This window comes from Procambarus clarkii, chromosome 20 (genome assembly GCF_040958095.1).
Source record: "Procambarus clarkii isolate CNS0578487 chromosome 20, FALCON_Pclarkii_2.0, whole genome shotgun sequence".
Taxonomy (NCBI): domain Eukaryota; kingdom Metazoa; phylum Arthropoda; class Malacostraca; order Decapoda; family Cambaridae; genus Procambarus; species Procambarus clarkii.
Window position 1 is genome coordinate 21,857,668 of NC_091169.1, and position 13,202 is coordinate 21,870,869.

General features: G+C 54.7%; 1 long non-coding RNA gene across 1 annotated transcript; it reads right to left on the reverse strand.

Moving 5' to 3' along the window:
• Positions 1-8,525: 8,525 nt before the first annotated feature.
• LOC138366895 (uncharacterized) lies at positions 8,526-9,973 on the reverse strand. Its single transcript, XR_011229231.1, has 2 exons — positions 9,733-9,973; positions 8,526-9,116 (listed from the first exon to the last, which is right to left on the reverse strand). It is a non-coding gene; the product is annotated as an uncharacterized lncRNA (long non-coding RNA).
• Positions 9,974-13,202: the final 3,229 nt, after the last annotated feature.

A 13,202-nucleotide genomic window follows, 5' to 3' on the forward strand; every position in this document is an offset into this window, starting at 1 on the left:
TCCTGTGGGTGGTAGTGGACCCCTACACCCATCCTCCTGTGGGTGGTAGTTGACCCCCACACCCATCCTCCTGAGGGTGGTAGTTGGGGCCCCACACCCATCCACCTGAGGGTGGTAGTTGGGGCCCCACACCCATCCTCCTGAGGGTGGTAGTTGACCCCCACACCCATCTTCCTGAGGGTGGTAGTGGACCCCCACACGCATCCTCCTGAGGGTGGTAGTTGGGGCCCCAACACCCATCCTCCTGAGGGTGGTAGTTGGGACCCCACACCCATCCTGTGGGAGGTAGTGGGCCACCACACCCAGCCTGAGGGTGGCAGTGGGCCCCCACACCCATCCTGAGGGTGGTAGTGGGCCCCTACACCCATCCTGAGGGTGGCGGTGGGCCCCCACACCCATCCTGAGGGTGGTAGTTGGCCCCCACGCCCATCCAGATGGGTGGTAGTGGCCCCCCACGCCCGTCCTGAGGGTGGTAGTGGCCCCCCACGCCCATCCTGAGGGTGGTAGTGGCCCCCACGCCCATCCTGAGGGTGGTAGTGGCCCCCCACGCCTATCCTGAGGGTGGTAGTGGCCCCCCACGCCCATCCTGAGGGTGGTAGTGGCCCTCCACGCCCATCCTGAGGATGGTAGTGGCCCCTCACGCCCATCTTGAGGGTGGTAGTGGCCCCCCACGCCCATCCTGAGGGTGGTAGTGGCCCCCCACGCCCATCCTGAGGGTGGTAGTGGCCCCCCACGCCCATCCTGAGGGTATTAGTGGCCCCCCACGCCCATCCTGAGGGTGGTAGTGGCCCCCCACGCCCATCCTGAGGGTGGTAGTGGCCCCCCACGCCCATCCTGAGGGTGGTAGTGGCCCCCCACGCCCATCCTGAGGGTGGTAGTGGCCCCCCACGCCCATCCTGAGGGTGGTAGTGGCCCCCCACGCCCATCCTGAGGGTGGTAGTGGCCCCCCACGCCCATCCTGAGGGTGGTAGTGGCCCCCCACGCCCATCCTGAGGGTGGTAGTGGCCCCCCACGCCCATCCTGAGGGTGGTAGTGGCCCCCCCACGCCCATCCTGAGGGTGGTAGTGGCCCCCCACGCCCATCCTGAGGGTGGTAGTGGCCCCCCACGCCCATCCTGAGGGTGGTAGTGGCCCCCCACGCCCATCCTGAGGGTGGTAGTGGCCCCCCACGCCCATCCTGAGGGTGGTAGTGGCCCCCCACGCCCATCCTGAGGGTGGTAGTGGCCCCCCACGCCCATCCTGAGGGGGGTAGTGGCCCCCCACGCCCATCCTGAGGGTGGTAGTGGCCCCCCACGACCATCCTGAGGGGGGTAGTGGCCCCCCACGCCCATCCTGAGGGGGGTAGTGGCCCCCCACGCCAATCCTGAGGGTGGTAGTGGCCCCCCACGCCCATCCTGAGGGGGATAGGGGCCCCCCACGCCCATCCTGAGGGTGGTAGTGGCCCCCCACGCCCATCCTGAGGGTGGTAGTGGCCCCCCACGCCCATCCTGAGGGTGGTAGTGGCCCCCCACGCCCATCCTGATGGAGGTAGTGGCCCCCCACGCCCATCCTGAGGGTGGTAGTGGCCCCCCACGCCCATCCTGAGGGTGGTAGTGGCCCCCCCACGCCCATCCTGAGGGTGGTAGTGGCCCCCCACGCCCATGCTGAGGGTGGTAGTGGCCCCCCACGCCCATCCTGAGGGTGGTAGTGGCCCCCCACGCCCATCCTGAGGGGGGTAGTGGCCCCCCACGCCCATCCTGAAGGTGGTAGTGGCCCCCCACGCCCATCCTGAGGGTGGTAGTGGCCCCCCACGCCCATCCTGAGGGTGGTAGTGGCCCCCACACCCATCCTGAGGGTGGTACTGGGCCCCTACACCCATTCTGAGGGTGGTAGTGGCCCCCACACCCATCCTGAGGGTGGTACTGGGCCCCCACACCCATCCTGAGGGTGGTACTGGGCCCCCACACCCATCCTGAGGGTGGTAGTGGACCTCCAAACCCATCCTGAGGGTGGTACTGGGCCCCACACCCATCCTGAGGGTGGTACTGGGCCCCTACACCCATCCTGAGGGTGGTACTGGGCCCCCACACCCATCCTGAGGGTGGTACTGGGCCCCCACACCCATCCTGAGGGTGGTAGTGGACCTCCAAACCCATCCTGAGGGTGGTACTGGGCCCCACACCCATCCTGAGGGAGGTACTGGGCCCCTACACCCATTCTGAGGGTGGTAGTGGCTCCCCACGCCCATCCTGAGGGTGGTAGTGGCCCCCCACGCCCATCCTGAGGGTGGTAGTGGCCCCCCACGCCCATCCTGAGGGTGGTACTGGCCCTCCACGCCCATCCTGAGGGTGGTAGTGGCCCCCACGTCCATCCTGAGGGTGGTAGTGGCCCCCCACGCCCATCCTGAGGGTGGTACTGGGCCCCCACGCCCATCCTAAGGGTGGTAGTTGCCCCCACAACCATCCTGAGGGTGGTACTGGGCCCCTACACCCATTCTGAGGGTGGTAGTGGCCCCCCCACGCCCATCCTGAGGGTGGTAGTGGCCCCCCCCCCCCGCCCATCCTGAGGGTGGTAGTGGCCCCCCACGCCAATCCTGAGGGTGGTAGTGGCCCCCCACGCCCATCCTGAGGGTGGTAGTGGCCCCCCAAGCCCATCCTGAGGGTGGTAGTGGCCCCCCACGCCCATCCTGAGGGTGGTAGTGGCCCCCCACGCCCATCCTGAGGGTAGTAGTGGCCCCCCACGCCCATCCTGAGGGTGGTAGTGGCCCCCCACACCCATCCTGAGGGTGGTAGTGGCCCTCCACGCCCATCCTGAGGGTGGTAGTGGCCCCCCACGCCCATCCTGAGGGTGGTAGTGGCCCCCCACGCCCATCCTGAGGGTGGTAATGGCCCCCCACGCCCATCCTGAGGGAGGTTGTGGATCCCCACGCCCATACTGAAGGTGGTAGTGGCCCCCCACGCCCTTCCTGAGAGTGGTAGTGGCCCCCCACGCCGTCCTGAGGGTAATAGTGGCCCCCTACGCCCATCCTGAGGGTAGTAGTGGCACCCCACGCCCATCCTGAGGGTGGTAATGGCCCCCCACGCCCATCCTGAGGGTGGTAGTGGCCCCCCACGCCCATCCTGATTGTGGTAGTGGCCCCCCACGCCCATCCTGAGGGTGGTAGTGGCCCCCCACGCCCATCCTGAGGGTGGTAGTGGCCCCCACGCCCATCCTGAGGGTGGTAGTGGCCCCCACGCCCATCCTGAGGGTGGTAGTGGCCCCCCACGCCCATCCTGAGGGTGGTAGTGGCCCCCCACGCCCATCCTGATGGTGGTAGTGGCCCCCCAAGCCCATCCTGAGGGTGGTAGTGGCCCCCCACGCCCATCCTGAGGGTGGTAGTGGCCCCCCACGCCCATCCTGAGGGTGGTAGTGGCCCCCCACGCCCATCCTGAGGGTGGTAGTAGCCCCCCACGCCCATCCTGAGGGTGGTACTGGGCCCCCACGCCCATCCTGAGGGTGGTAGTGGCCCCCACACCCATCCTGAGGGTAGTACTTGGCCCCTACACCCATTCTGAGGGTGGTAATGCCCCTACACCCATCCTGAGGGTGGTACTGGGCCCCCACACCCATCCTGAGGGTGGTAGTGGACCTCCAAACCCATCCTGAGGGTGGTACTGGGCCCCTACACCCATTCTGAGGGTGGTAGTGGCCCCCCACGCCCATCCTGAGGGTGGTAGTGGCCCCCCACGCCCATCCTGAGGGTGGTAGTGGCCCCCCACGCCCATCCTGAGGGTGGTAGTGGCCCTCCACACCCATCCTGAGGGTGGTAGTGGCCCCCCACGCCCATCCTGAGGGTGGTAGTGGCCCCCCACGCCCATCCTGAGGGTGGTACTGGGCCCCCACGCCCATCCTGAGGGTGGTAGTTGCCCCCACACCCATCCTGTGGGTGTTACTGGGCCCCTACACCCATTCTGAGGGTGGTAGTGGCCCCCCATGCCCATCCTGAGGGTGGTAGTGGCCCTCCACGCCCATCCTGAGGGTGGTAGTGGCCCCCCACGGCCATCCTGAGGGTGGTAGTGGCCCCCCACGCCCATCCTGAGGGTGATAGTGGCCCCCTACGCCCATCCTGAGGGTGGTACTGGGCCCCCACGCCCATCCTGAGGGTGGTAGTGACCCCCACACCCATCCTGAGGGTGGTAGAGGCCCCCACACCCATCCTGAGGGTGGTACTGGGTCCCTACACCCATTCTGAGGGTGGTAGTGGCCCCCACACCCATCCTGAGGGTGGTAGAGGTCCCCACACCCATCCTGAGGGTGGTACTGGGCCCCCACACCCATCCTGAGGGTGGTAGTGGACCTCCAAACCCATCTTGAAGGTGGTAGTAGCCCCCCGCCCATCCTGAGGGTGGTACTGGGCCCCCACGCCCATCCTGAGGGTGGTAGTGGCCCCCACACCCATCCTGAGGGTGGTACTGGGCCCCAACACCCATTCTGAGTGTGGTAGTGGCCCCCACACCCATCCTAAGGGTGGTAGTGGCCCCCCACGCCCATGCTGAGGGTGGTAGTGGCCCCCCACGCCCATGCTGAGGGTGGTAGTGGCCCCCCACGCCCATCCTGAGGGTGGTAGAGGCCCCCACACCCATCCTGAGAGTGGTGGTGGACCTCCAAACCCATCCTGAGGGCTGGTAGTGGGCCCCACACCCATCCTGAGGGTAGGAATGGGCCCCACACCCATCCTGAGGGTGGTAGAGGCCCCCACGCCCATCCTGAGGGTTGTAGTGGCCTCCACACCCATCCTGAGGGTGGTAGTGGCCCCCACGCCCATCCTGAGGGTTGTACTGGGCCCCTACACCCATTCTGAGGGTGGTAGTGGCCCCCACATCCATCCTGAAGGTTGTAGTGGGCCCCACACCCATCCTGAAGGTGGTAGTGGGCCCCACACCCATCCTGAGGGTGGTAGTGGGCCCCACGCCCATCCCGAGGGGTGGTAGTGGGCCCCACACCTATCCTGAGGGTTGTAGTGGGCCCCCACACCCATTCTGAGGGTGGTAGTGGCCCCTACACCCATCCTGATGGTGGTAGTCGGGCCCCACACACATCCTGAGGGTAGTAGTGGGGCCCCACACCCATCCTGAGGGTGGTAGTGGGGCCCCACACCCATCCTGAGGGTGGTAGTGGGGCCCCACACCCATCCTGAGGGTGGTAGTGGGGCCCCACACCCATCCTGAGGGTGGTAGTGGGCCCCCACACCCATCCTGAGAGTGGTATTGGGCCTCCACACCCATTCTGAAGGTGTTATTGGGCCCCCACAACCATCCTGAGGGGTGGTAGTAGGGCCCCACACCCATCCTGAGGGTGGTAGTGGGCACCCCACCCATTCTGAGGGTGCTAGTGGGGCCCCCACACCTTTCCTGAGGGTGGTAGTGGGCCCCCACACCCATGCTGAAGGTGGTAGTGGCCCCCCATGCCCATCCTGAGGGTGGTAGTGGCCCCCCACGCCCATCATGAGGGTGGTAGTGGCCCCCCACGCCCATCCTGTGGGTGGTAGTGGCCCCCCACGCCCGTCCTGAGGGTGGTAGTGGCCCCCCCACGCCCATCCTGAGGGTGGTAGTGGCCACCCACGCCCATCCTGAGGGTGGTACTAGGCCCCCACGCCCATCCTGAGGGTGGTAGTGGCCCCCCACCCATCCTGAGGGTGGTACTGGGCCCCCACGCCCATCCTGAGGGTGGTAGTGGCCCCCCACGCCTATCCTGAGGGTGGTACTAGGCCCCCACGCCCATCCTGAGGGTGGTAGTGGCCCCCCACGCCCATCCTGAGGGTGGTACTGGCCCCCCACGCCCATCCTGAGGGTGGTAGTGTGTCCCACACCCATCCTGAGGGTGGTACTGGGCCCCCACGCCCATCCTGAGGGTGGTAGTGTGTCCCACACCCATCCTGAGGGTGGTACTGGGCCCCACACCCATCCTGAGGGTGGTAGTGTGCCCCACACCCATCCTGAGGGTGGTTGTGAGCCCCACACCCATCCTGAGGGTGGTAGTGGGGCCCACACCCATCCTGAGGGTGGTAGTGTGCTCCACACCCATCCTGAGGGTGGTAGTGTACCCCACACCCATCCTGAGGGTGGTAGTGGGCCCCACACCCATCCTGAGGGTGGTAGTGGGCCCCACACCCATCCTGAGGGTGGTAGTGAGCCCCACACCCATCCTGAGGGTGGTTGTGAGCCCCACACCCATCCTGAGGGTGGTAGTGGGGCCCACACCCATCCTGAGGGTGGTAGTGTGCTCCACACCCATCCTGAGGGTGGTAGTGTACCCCACACCCATCCTGAGGGTGGTAGTGGGCCCCACACCCATCCTGAGGGTGGTAGTGGGCCCCACACCCATCCTGAGGGTGGTAGTGAGCCCCACACCCATCCTGAGGGTGGTTGTGAGCCCCACACCCATCCTGAGGGTGGTAGTGGGGCCCCACACCCATCCTACCACCCCTCTGATGGGTGTGGGGTCCACTACCACCCTCAAGATGGGCGTGGGGCCCACTACCACCCTCAGGATGGGCGTGGGGCCCACAACCACCCTCAGGGTGGCGTGGGGCCCACTACCACCCTGAGGATTGGCGTGGGGGGCCACTACCACCCTCTGGATGGGCGTGGGGGGCCACTACCACCCTCCGGATGGGCGTGGGGGGCCACTACCACCCTCAGGATGGGTGTGGGGCTCACTACCACCCTCAGGATGGGTGTGGGGTCCACTACCACCCTCAGGATGGGCTAGGGGCCACTACCACCCTCAGGATGGGTGTGGGCCCCCACTACCGCAAAAAGACCCGGATGTTGAGAATCCCTTAAGTGTATGGACGTTTAAGCTGTCACCTGAACGGAGATAATATCGTAGAAACTCCCGCTGGTCTCTTGTAAGTAACTATTATCAAAAGGCACCAAAGCGGACTGGTCTCTTGTGTGTTCCCTTATTATCTTGAGCTGAAAGTTTTCCATCTGAAGCTGCTGACATGGTTTCGTGAATTAAACACTACGTTAACAATACCGCTGGTCTCTTGGAAGAAAGATGTCAGACCTAACTGTCAATTTTGGGTTTGCTTATCAAAAATTGAATATCAAATAGACAAGATAGTAGCCGGAAGACAATGAAATCAAAGAATATTAGTGGTTATTCCAACTATTCCCAGGTCATTTGCTTGTGTAGCTATCTGGGCTCCTGTATCAAAGAACGGGATGGTATAAAAATTCTTCAAAGCATTTACAAATTAGTTGATAAAGTTAAGTTTGATAACACGATTAACAAGTAATTATCAAAAGGACACGACTAACAAGCCTGATTAAATACTTAAGTTGGAAGACAGTCTTAAAGGTCCAATGCAATGCATAAAAGGGGGTAACTACCTTAAGCAAAGACTTCAGCCGCATAGTGTTTAAACGTATGGAACTTCATTCCCGCCTAATCCGTCAGCATAATATAAACTTTGTTCCTTTATTCCAGATTTGTACAAGATGTTTCGACTGGGGCAGGTAACCAGCAGCGAGAAGGTAGCCCTCTAGGTAATCCTGACTTTTAAATCTATGAATGCAAATCCTAATCCATCGAACAGAAGTAATTATCAAAGAAGGCACTAAACCGAAAATACAATTCCGTCTCTGGATATTCAAAAAGAACGCAATCCGTTCTCGCACTTATTAAATCAGTCAATATTGACTAAGTGCATATGTGACACTAATTTATTGTGAATATTTTAGTTTACCTTTAAAAGCTTCATTAGAAAACACCGACCTTACCTAACCTCCTTAGTATGTTAAGATAAGCATCTTATCGCTTCGTAATTACAATTACTTAACCTATTATAGGTATAGGTTAAGTAATAATTGTAATTACGAAGCAATAAGATTCCCATCTTAACATACCAAGAAGGTTAGGCAAGGTCGGTGTTTCTATGAAGCTTTTAAAAGGTAAACTAAAATGTTCACAATAAATTAGTGTCACATATGCACTTATTTAATACGTCAATATTGACTAAAAAAGTGCGAGAACGGGTTGAAAAACGATGCCAATGTAGGGAGAGAAGGCGAACGAAATCAAAGGCATCAGATTCACAAAAAAAAAAAAAAAAAATACTTCAAGGATATGTAGCTTCAAGAGTAGTCATAATCAGAAGATTCGGGTCTGAACGGATAACAGCTGTTCGCTGCATTGTTTATTCAGGTAATGTTTCATACATCGAAAAAAAAATTCAAACGATGTTTGAATTACAATACAACAATACAATTTTATTTAGGTAAGGTACATACATACAATAAATTTTTACAAGGATTGGTTGACTTATAGGTAGAGCTAGTACATACAATGCCTAAAGCCACTATTACGCAAAGCGTTTCGGGCATGGGCATTATAGACAGCCAGGGCCTGATAGACAGCAAGGGCCTGATAGACAGCCAGGGCCTGATAGACAGCCAGGGCCTGATATACTAATACGCACAGCGTTTCGGGCAAGGAAATAATACTAATCAAAAGCATAAAAAAAGTAAAAAGTTTCATGGAAGGAACAGGAAGATTAATAAAATTGTAATCATGTTTATTAAGTATATACACGTTTAACTGCTATCTGCCAAGTTATCTCCCATAAGTTAAACAGGTTGATCAATATTTTGTTTTTTTGAAGGCAGTTTTGGAAGAACTTTCTTTCCACCGAGAATGGTACAGCCTTTGACATGATTGGGAAGGTCATTCCACAATGTGAGTCCCTTAATTTGCAGACCACAAGATTATTTGTCTGCATACATTGCCAACAGACCGGACATCCGACTCAAGGCAACCACAAGGAACAGATAGTCCCAGATCAGAGGCATGACTTAAGAGGAATGGCTACGGCAACTAAATGACACTTTAGGTTGCATCATCCTAGTCAGATTGCCTAGTCAAACACCGGGCTACGAAAACTGTGCCCAGCGTCGACAATTACGTTTAATAGGATAAAATTTGTTTGCAGTAGCAATTTAGTGTTGAAATGGAAACTCAATGAGCGCGAGGCGTCATCAGAAAGGGAGCTGTTAGATCACAAGTGGTGACGGGGCGTCCATCTTTTTATTCCGTCGTTGTAGATCAGTACAGACCGTCATCGTTGCCTTCTCGTCTGGCTGTAGTTGGCCGGATCTGGGGACGAGGAATTAACATTAGGAAAGTCATTTAAAATGACTAACATTGCACAATGTCTTTCCGTTACGTCAATGTAGTTCATTAAGCCTTTACTACCGCCCACAATGTTTATAGGGTGCACAACTAGTCACACGATGTGTATTGGGTCTGTTACCGTTATATAAACAATAGAAACTGACAAGTATACTGGAAATGCAGATATACTTTAAGCTCTAATTCATTGACAATGAATTTTAACAAAAGGCTATAGTTGCTAATACTAATGAGCAAATACTTCAGTGAGGTTAAATGATAATTAACAAAGTTATCACTATGAAATAGATTGACATTTTAGGTACAAGAATCTATAAAATTGAAATTTATGGTCTAGGTAGTAACCTAAAATATTTAAGATTTACCAGTTTAAGAATATAGTATGCCTGGATGTACGAGTGTTAACCCTTTGTAAGCTAGAGGGGCAGGTAACTGTTGACCCGTGATCAACGTGGGGGTAGAAGGGAGGGGTCAAATCTACCCAAATTGGTATTAAACTACAAATTCAAACATTTTTAATTGTTTAAGTTTAAAACTTGACCCCATTGTACGCTTACATAAATTTGTAATAAATATTTACCCGTATTTTTAAGGTTTAAGGCCAGACGTTAAGGGCTAGCCTCTCGCATGATACAAATGGGGTAGAGGAGCGTCACAGGCAAGCTTGAGTCTGCTGTAGTGCCACACGCAGCATTATGCGCACTAAACCCAACTTTTGATTCTAGACAAATCTGAAATAATGTTAATTAGCACAGAATTAGTTCCAGTATGGGGAACCATGGGAAAGGGAAGGGGGGGGGTTACGCAGAGGTAGGGGAAGAGAGAGGGGGGGGGCGGCGGACGCAGCAAAGGGGGGGGGAAGAGGGAGGGGGGGGGGCGGCGGACGCAGCAAAGGGGGGGGGAAGAGGGAGGGGGGGGCGGCGGACGCAGCAAAGGGGGGGGAAGAGGGAGGGGGGGCGGCGGACGCAGCAAAAGGGGGGGGGAAAGGGAGGGGGGGGCGGCGGACGCAGCAAAGGGCGGGGGGAAGAGGGAGGGGGGGAGGCACCAAAGGGAGGGGGGAGGCAGCAAAGGGCGGGGGGAAGAGGGAGGGGGGAGGCAGCAAAGGGCGGGGGGAAGAGGGAGGGGGGACGCAGCAAAGGACGGGGGGAAGAGGGAGGGGGGACCCAGCAAGGGGCGGGGGAAGAGGGAGGATCCCCCACATACAGGTCAACTCCAGGAGACGAAGCTGGAACTGTATACCAAAAGTGAGGTAAAACACACTGAAGTGCTTTTTGGCTCAGCGTCACTTTTATATCCAGCAGCCAACCAAACCCGGCCGCTGATTGGTTGACATTCACCCTAAAACTCACCCCCATTGGTTAACATTTTGTCTGAAGTGTCAATTATCAATGGCCAACAGCCACTCCTTCACTTCCCCAAATACGAACGAGTTTCTAATGAACCGATAATGATCCCCAGCTTGAATGTTTGAAGTTGTTAATTTTGAAACCTAATTCACACATCAAATACAACATTCTATTGTAAATGTTGCAACAGAACAACAGATACAACAGGGAAATATTTGAAATGTAATCGGCAGTGTCGTAATCGTCGGTCAGTCAAGAACTGTTAATGGCCGCTCCACAACTACAGTATACAATATACAATAACACACTAACAAACCCAACAGCCCAAAGTTCCTGACACAACACTGGATGATGTTAAATATTTGCTTTCAATTGACTTAAGATATTGCTCGTTAATGACAAATTAAAGGATTTTTACGTATTGAAATGTGAACATTTATGCTTTATAATAACTATTAACGTCCAGGATGACATTGTTCAGAATATTATTCTGCACAAGTGGCGTCCTCGACGATCACCACGTGACGCCGGATGGATCCTCGGCGCTCCTCTCGTCTTCAAACTAGACTTCCCGTCACCTTCTTCGCTCTTCCTGTCTCCGTCTTCCCAAGGTACTCCTCGAGCACCTGGTGTATAAGTCTCAAGACGAGTTTTGGATATCAAGCGGTTCCCAGCTCCTTCCTACACGCCATCTACAGCTCCAACCTCTTCAGTTCTGCCTGTTAGAACTATAAGTTTACCTTGAGATTTATAAGCGTATAACTGTGTTATCGTAACCTCCACCTCAGACGACCACAGCCAGACAGTAAGGAAGGCAACTAAGACCGTCTCGGGGTACTAAAGAACACCTACAACGACGGGATAACATAACACAACATTGCCTCTCACCACGTCAAGTCTGTCACGCGACACCAGCCTCGGATGTTGATGCCTCTCGTCGGTCTTGCCTCTCAAGTCTTCCTACTTGGGAACCTGTACACTGAACATTGCTGCCTTCAACACTGCCAGTGTATCCTCAGGATGGCTATAGGGTCCACAGCTAGTCACTCGATGTGTATGGGGTCCATTAGCACTCGTAGGTTGGGTTCGGGGTCCTCTATCACCTGTAGGATGCTAATGGGGGTCCCATTGGGATGGGCGTGGGGGGCCACTACCACCCTCAGGATGGGCGTGGGGGGCCACTACCACCCTCAGGATGGGCGTGGGGGGCCACTACCGCCCCACAGGATGGGTATGGGATCCAATACCGCCCACGGAATAGATATGGGGTCCACTACCCACCACATATTTGCGGTAGTGGACCCCCATACCAATCCTGTGAACGATAGTGGACCATATTCGCATCCTCTTGGCGGTAGTGGACCCCATACCCATCCAGCACGTGGTAGTGGGCCCAATACATATCCTTTTGGGTGGTAGTGGAGCTCATAAACATCATGTGACTTGTTGTGGACTCTGATGACACAACCTTCATTTTCTCCAGTCCTAACCCTCTTACTCTGAATGATACAGTGAATACTGAACTAAATAAAGTCCATCTTTGGCTAACTGCTAACAAACTCACCCTTAACATTGACAAAACCTTCTATATTTTGTTTGGTAATAAATCCTCAGATCAAATTAATCTAAGAATTAACAATATCCAAAATAGTAACAAAGTAGTTGGTAAATTCCTTGTTGATCTCATCGATAACAAGCTTAATTTCCAGGGCCACATTTCAACATATAGCAAAAAAAGTTTTTAAAACTGTTGGCATTCTTTCTAAGATCAGATATTATGTACCTCGCCCTGCCCTTGAAACGCTCTATTACTCTCAACTATCCTTATCTCAAACCTTATCTCAACGTCCACTAATTACCCAAAAACAAATCTGCTATTAGAACAACAACAAACTCTGGCCCCAGAGAGCACTCGGCCCCCTACTTAAATCTTTGAATATGATAAGTCACTGCAGATCCTCTCAAATGTACTCATATTATATATAAACCTGTAATGCAAATCCTGGACCTTAAACGCTTTCTAGAATGTTGTAACAGAACCCATAGGCACCAAACTAGATACAAATACCTATTTGATATTTCAAGAGTGCGACTTAACCAAACAAGAAATGCTCTGCAAATCAAGGGACCTAGAATGTGGAATGACTTTCCCAATCATGTCAAAGGCTGCATCTCTCTCAACTAATTTAAGAGAAAAACTAAGTACTACCTAATAAACTCCATGTAAACTACCTTACCTCCTAAATGTCAACCTATGTTTAGCTATTTTCAAACATTATTGATTATTGACCAACTTGTTTACCTGCTGATATCTGTCATATACAATCTTAAAGAAAATTGTAAACTTTAGTTAACATTCCTTCTGTTATCTGATGCATTTTCTGCTGTTTTATCCATCATGTAATTATTACCATTTTTCTTATTTTTTTTTTTAACTCAATTTATGCTTTTGATCTCAATTAGTATTAAGTTTTAGTTTAGTATTAAGTTTTCTTTTTATTTCACACCTTGACCGAAACGCTGTGCGTATTAGTGGCTTCAGGCATTATATGTACTAGCTCTTTCTACTATTCCGACATTTTATTTGTAACTCATTTTCAATGTACGTGCCTTTACTGAATAAATGTATCTCTTATCTATATCCATCTTGTTTGCAGTAGTGTACCCCATAGACATTCAAACATCACATTGTTTTCTGTTGACG